This window comes from Molossus molossus, unplaced genomic scaffold (genome assembly GCF_014108415.1).
Source record: "Molossus molossus isolate mMolMol1 unplaced genomic scaffold, mMolMol1.p scaffold_m16_p_5, whole genome shotgun sequence".
NCBI lineage: Eukaryota > Metazoa > Chordata > Mammalia > Chiroptera > Molossidae > Molossus > Molossus molossus.
The window spans coordinates 47903815-47911403 of record NW_023425388.1 but is presented as its reverse complement, the minus strand read 5'-3'; positions in this window follow the sequence as shown (position 1 = coordinate 47911403).

Sequence of the window (7589 nt, the reverse complement as noted above, 5' to 3'; positions counted from 1 at the left end):
GTTTGTTCCAAGAAAGAGTAATATGTCAAAGGCTGCAGATAGCTCAAAATAAAAAATAAATAAAAATCACAATTTAAATACTGGATTTAGCAACATGGAAGTCATTGGTGACTTTGATGAATAGATCCAGCGGAGCAATGGGAGAGGAAAGCCTGATTGGAGTGGGTTCAGAAGAGATTAGGAGGAATTTGGGATAGTGCCGACAGCTCTCGTAGTTTTGCTGCAAAGGGAGCAAAGAAACCATGGTAGCTGGAAGCATAGTCAAGAAAATATTTTGTAAAGATGGAGAAATAATAGTATGGTGGTCTGCTGGTGAGAAAGATCCAGTAGACAGGAAAATTGATGCTGCAGGAGAGAGGAGACTTGCTGGTGACTTGTCCTCCGGTAAGCAGAGCGCTTCCTGTTAACATCCAACACCCTCTGCATAACACTGCCTGCCTCCACTCCTGTGCACCCTTTGTTTGGGTTTTTGCACCTTGCAGGCTTTTCACAATGTCTCCTTGGAGTTTCCAGTTTCCATACCCTTTCCTTTAAATAATTCATATTAATTTTTACAATAGCAACAGCAACAAACCCTCTCCTTGAGTGTCACCATCCTGGGAAGCTTTTCTCTGATGCTTCATCAGTCATTTAATAAAATTAAATGGCTTTCCTGTACCCTTTCTCATTTTTTTTATAGCACTTAATCATAATACACCATGATAATACCTGTTTATCTTCCATTAGACCCTGAGGGCAATGTTGGTAACAAAGACCATGCCTTATTTGACTGAATTTTCAGTACACAGTGAATACACATTACGTCATTGGTGTTAATTAACAGTATATGAGTGATTCTTCATATTTGCCGATTCCATCCATATTGAATTTGCCTACTTTCTGAAATCTACTTGTGACCTCAAATCAATACTTGTATTCCCTAAGCAGTCATTTGCAGCTGCGCAGAGTTGCGACACATTGGACTACCGTGCACGTTCCCAGCGGAAGTTGGGACAGATGATGCTCTGCCCTGCGTTCCAGTTCTCCTACTGTAAACAGGCGTCCTTTTCATGATATGTTTAGTTTCCCGCATTTTTGTGCTCCGTGTGGGTGATTTTGCTGGTTAAAATGGCCACCAAGTGTAGTGAAGTGCGGTCTAGTGTCCCTAAGCACAAGAAGGCTATTCTGTGACTTACAGAGAAAATACATGTGTTAGATAAACTTTGTTCAAGCATGGATTATAATTCTGAGGCTGTGAGTTCAATGTTAATGAGTCAACGCTATAAAATGAAGTGTCTTTAAAGAGAAACACACGTAAAACAAGGTTATGTATTGATTGGTTGACAGAAACGTGACCAGAGGCTTGCAAGAACCTGTTTTTCCTTGGAAGCAATGTTTCCTTCTTTATAGCAACTTTATAGACCATAACTACTGTGAATTAGAATTGACAGGAGTTTGACCTCTGTTTTTTTAAAAATATTTTTTCTTTATTGATTTTTAGAGGAAGAGGAAAAGAGAAACATTGATGAGAGAGAACACTGATTGGCCTCTTCCTGCATGCCTCCCACTGGGGATCAGGCCCACAACCTGGGCATGTGCCCTGACTGGGAATCGAACCGGTGACCTCTTGGTGCATGGGTCAACGCACAACCACTGAGCCACATGAGCCAAGCTGACTTCTTTCTTAAGTTGCTGGTCAGGTTCTCTCCACTCCCTACAGATTGGAAGTAGGTCACTTATAAAGTAACCTTAATTAAATGACTTTGTTCATAACTTTCTATTCATGAAAATTCTGGACTGGAGCTACCCTACCCAGAGGGAAAGGCTAGTGATTCTGAGAACTAATGTCCAGCAGATATGTAGGATAGCCATGAATTTCTCCTACTATAGAGATTGCGGTTATCTTCAACTTTCCCAGACTCTAGAAATCTGGAGCCATTAAATGCTTGATGAATGAATGATACTGGTAATTATTTTCTCATAAAAAAAGAATCAGGCCCTGGCCGGTTTTGCTCAGCGGTTAGAGCGTCGGCCTGCGGTCCAGAGAGGCCCGGGTTCGGTTCCTGCTAAGGGCATGTACCTCGGTTGCAGTTTGTCCCCAGCCCTGGTAGGGTCATGTGGGAAACAGCCACTTGATGTGTCCCTTTCACGTCCATGGTTCTCTCTCTCTCTCTCCCTCTCTCTCTCTCTCTCTCTCTCTCTCTCTCCCTCCCTCCCTCCCTCCCTCCCTCTCTATCCCTCTCTCTCCCACCCTGAACAAAAAATGGAAAAATGTCCTCGGGTGAGGATAGAAAAAAAAAAAATCAGTATTAGTGTCAACATTTTGAAAAGCAATCCAAGCATTTAAAATACAGGCTTTTGAACTGAGCCTCCTCTGTTTACTTCTGTTTCCTGAGCACTTACCATCCTCTATATTGTGCTGAGCACTTTATTGACACTGTCGTTCAAGCTTCAAAACACTATGAGGCGCACTATTACTCCCCCATTTTACAGAGAGAAAAACGAGGCTCTAAGAGAATAACATAACTAGCTAATTAATGGTAGAGCCAAGATCTGAACCGGGGTTTTCATTCCAAAGCCTTTAAACATTGGTACAGTTTTCCAGTTTGTAGAACCTGATTACTCCCTTTACAATCAACCCATGAATGACAAGTCTAAAAAGTTCTAGATTGATAACTGCAGAATAGCTATCTCATACTGCATTTGTATATAATTTTCAAGTTTTGAATTCTGTTATTTTTTTCTTCTAAGGCAAGAGTTTTGGAAAGGAGTAGATAGATTTTATTAAGATTTTTATGAATTCAACATAATGAGGCATACTGCTTTCAGTGTAAGGAACAGAGATATCATGAAACGAACTTAACATCTTAGCAGCTTAGAGGTGGTTGTATGAATAGTGAGTCATTTAGTGAGTATATTTTGATAACCAGCTTAGTAGAGTTGGCAGCTGTGGGAATGGAGAATGTTGTTATTTTTCACTAGTTCCATTCTGGCAAATATCAGAAAGAGAGATGTGGCGTGATTTCACCACTGACCATTGTGACTTTGAGGGTTAGTCTGTTTCAACTGAGTGTATTTTCACATCAGTCAAATGAGGGTTTCTTCTTTATCAATAATCTCTCACTGCAGTGCCTTTATGTGAAATGTTTGCCACAAACTAGCTCAAGTCTGTTGGGTCATTCTGTGGTGGAGCCGATGTTACTTGGTAACTTGTTTTGAAGTGTTAAATAAAAACTTGTTCCACACACACTGTGGCGGAGTCCATCAAACCCTGTTCTTCCCTACTTCTATAGTTACCTAGTTGGGGACGTTGCTTGGTTCCTACCTTTAGTTAGGTGTGGTAATTACTTGAGTTCTTACCAACAGAATAAGCAGATTTGATGAGTCAGTTCCAGACCAATGCCTTAAACAGCATGACTTCCAAATTATCTTCTGTCAACCAGAACCCATGTCAACCCAACTTCAACCAAACAGGTGGTGATAATTCCCTAACCGATCATCAGGATAAAAAAAAAAAACACAAAAAAACATGTGAATCCCCGAATGAATTCATGGAACAGGCTGGCTGCTGACTGGACTCTCCATGGAATGTAGCAGAATGTCACCTCTCCGCTAGGCCTGTCCTGTGTTGGCGTCCACTGCAGCGATCAACCGCCTTCTGCGACAGCTGCATGCACTGAATGTGAACGGTTTTCTCAGGGACACAAAAATTATTGAATTGGATACTAAGATGCTTTTAATTTCCAGGTTCATTAATAAATTTGTAACTTACAGACATAAGGAAAAGAAACTTGAGCTTATTGGTTCACAAACTTTAATGTATGAGTTTTTCAGTTGACTTATTTTTTATCTAACCAGCTAGTCCTGCTTCTAGATTCTGAATTGGTTCAGCAGGTGGGAACTCCGAAAGAAAAGGCGCCAGCCACATGAAGATACAGCAGAGAAGAGCCTTCCACGCAGAGAGCACACAGTGCGAAGCCCCTGAGGCAAACATGAACTTTGCAAGTTTGAGCAATGGAAGGGAAGGCAGTGAGGTGGCAGCGCAGTGTGGGAGGGGAGTGGCAGGCAGGAGCACATCTCGTAGGATTTTGTGAGCCCCCACATTAGCCTGAATTTCTAAGTGCAATGGGACACCCTTGGAGACATTACAAGGAAGCAAACTTATTTGTTTAGCTTTTAAGTGATGACTCCACTTCCTGTGTGGAGAGAGATTCCCATGGTTACCAGGTTGCTCTCTGGGTCAGAGGTGGTGCTGGCTTCAACTGGTGTGACCATGATAGAAGACAGTGCAGACTAGAGATAGGTATTAACGGTGCATTCAGAGAATTTAATGGTGGATTGTATGTCAGAGGGAAGGAAATAAATTTTTGATTGGAACAATTGTATGGATGATGGTGTCATTTACTGTGATGGGAGACAACTGAATTAGAAACGGGGGGAAAAAATCAAGAATTTTGTTAAAATTAGATATGAGTGTTTCTTCTCTCAAAGCAAGTCAAAATAACTAGTGCCCCAAAGTATAGGTAGATCCTTTTGTGTCTCTCATCTGGGTGCTGTGAGCATTTTTGGGTAGGACAGTTTGGCACTGGATCTAAGTGTCACACATTTTGCCCCAGGACATGATTTACTGGAAAATACCTGTCTCCCCAGTGTGCCTTATTTGATGCTGAATCCTCAGCACATATTGTATATAGTTATACACTAAATCTTTGGTATTGATTAATCAATTAAGGCAAATATTTATCGATTCTTATTTGCCAATCCATGCTTGTGAATTTTCCTACTCCCAAAAACCTGTTTGTAACCCCAAAAATCAATACTTGCAGTACCTAAGCAGTAATTTAGCCATGTGTAGTGGCAAAATGTTTGTTTTCTCATATAGATCTTGAACATATTTTTTAGATTTACACCTAAGTATTTCATTTTGGGGGGTGTTAATGTAACTGGTATTGTTTTGAATTTCAAATTCCGCTCGTTGATTGCTGGTCAATGATTGACTTTTGTAGTTTAACCTTGTACCCTGCAACCTTGCTATAATCATGTATTAGTTCCAGTAGTTTTTAAAATCTACTTTCTTTTTCTTTTTTCTTTTTTTTTGGTACGTGCCCCTAGCGGGAATCAAACCCGGGACCCTCTGGTCCACAGGCTGATGCTCCAAACACTGAGTCAAACTGGCCAGGGCTAAAATCTACTTTCTTCATAAACAGTCATGTCACCTGGGAAGAAAGACAGTTTTATTTTTTCCTTTTCTTATTGTATTAGCTTGAACTTTCAGTCCGATGTTGAAAGGACTGGTGAAAGGGGACATCTTTGCCTTGTATCACCCAGTCCTGGTGGGAAATCAGTTTCTCATCATTAAGTATGTTAGCTGTAGATTTTTTTGGTAGATATTCTTTAGTGGAGGAAGCTGCCCTCTATTTCAGGTTTAATGAAAGGTTTTTTTAAAAAATCATAAATGGGTGTTGGATTTTGTCAAATACTTTTTCTGCATCTGATGAGATAATGTATTTTTTTTTCTATTTTACCCTGTTATACATGTTAATTTTCTTTTTAAAACATTGATATAATATACACATCGTTTAAGCTTAAGATGTACAACATAATGACTTGACTTTATGGATTTTAAAATGTTGAATGAGCCTTGCGTACCTGGAATAAATATTGGATTGGATTTGCTACTTTTTTTTTTTTTTTTTACCACTTTCATAAACATTATCATTCATTTATTTAATTGAATTTGTCATTTAACATTGTGAATTTAAGGTGTCCACAGCATGTTACTTTCATACATTTATATATTGTAATATGATTGTCACTGTAGTAATATTCATCACATTCCATAATTATAATACAATAGTATTATTTATATTCATTACACTGTGCCTTAGATGTCTATGGCTGTTCATTACAAGTTTGTCCCTTTAAATACCATTGATCTTATCCCCCACACTCTATGCCCTGGTAATTACCATTTGACTGTGTTTTTTGTTGTTGTTTTTAAGATTCCACATATAATTGCTATCATACAGTATTTATCTATGTCTGACTTGTCTCACTTAGCATTTAATGTGCTCAAGGACTATCCATATTGTTGCAAATGGCAGGATATTCTCCTTTCTCATAGCAATATTCCATTGTGTATGAACATCATTTTTATCTATTCACCTGTTGATGGGCATCTGGGTTGTTGCATATCTTGGCTATTGTGAATAATGCTGTGATAAATTTGAGAGTGCATATATCATGTTGAAATCCTGATTTCATTTCCTTTGGATATGTTTCAAGAAGTGGAATTGATGGATTGTATGGTAGACCTATTTTTAATATATATATATTTTTTGAGGAATCTCCATATTGTTTTCCATAGTGCTTGGACAATTGAATACCAACAATGTATGAGGATTTCCTTTTCACCACATCCTCGCCAGCACCTGCTGTCTCATTTTCTTAATGATAGCTAGGTGTGAGGTGCTATCTCCTTGTGTTTCTGAGTCACATTTCCCTGATGATTAGCAATGTTGAGCATCTTTTCATTTGCCTGTTGGCCATTTTGATGTCCTCTTTGAAAAAAAGAAAAGTCTAGTTTTTCACATTAATTGTATTGTTTTTCTTTTTTGTTATTAAGTTGTATGAGGGGTTTTTTTGTTTTTTGTTTTTTTTTTTATCCTCACCCAGGGTCACTTCTCCATTTTTTGTTTAGATAGAGTGGGAGGGGGAGAGAGAGAAACATCGACATGAAAGGGACATATCGAGTGGTTGCCACCTGCACGACCCAACCAGGGCTGGGGACAAACTGCAACCGAGATACATGCCCTTAGCGGGAACTAAACCCGGGTCTCTCTGGACCGCAGGCTGATGCTGTATGAGTTCTTTATACATTTTGGATATTAACCCCTTATCCAATGTGGTTTGCAAAAAATTTTCTACCGTTCTGCAGGTTGTCCTTTCATTTTGTTAATTATTTACATTGCTGTGCAGAAGCTTTTGAGTTTGATGTAGTCCTCCCTATTTGTTGATTTTTGCTTTTGTTGTTTGTGCTTTTTGTGTCACCCAAAAAATTACTGCGAAGACCAATATCAGAGAGCTCTTCCCTACATTTCATCTAGTTTTAGGGTTTCAGGTCTGTGTTTCAATCTTTGATCCATTTTGAGTTAATATTTATGAGGGGTATGAAACGGGTCCAACTTCACTGTTCTGCATGTGTTTCTCCAGTTTTCCCAGCACCATGTGCTGAGGAAACTCTTTTTCCCCTTTGGTGGTTTTGGCTCCTTTGTTGAAAATTAGCTGATGGTATATGCTGGGACTTAATTCTGGGATCTCTATTCTGTTCCACTGTTTGATGTGTCTATTATTGTACTAGTACCATACTGTTTTTTTATTACTATGGCTTGTAGTATAGGTTTAGAAATCTGGAAGCATGTTACCTCTGGCTTTGTTCTTTTTCCTCAGGATTGCTTTGGATTTGGGGGGTCTTCAGTGGTTACACACATGTTTTAGTAGTTTTTTATATTTCTGTGAAGAATGCTTTTGGTATTTTGATGGGGATTGCAGTGAATCTGTAGATAGCTTGGGGTAGTATGGTCATTTTAACAATATTCATTCTTCCAATC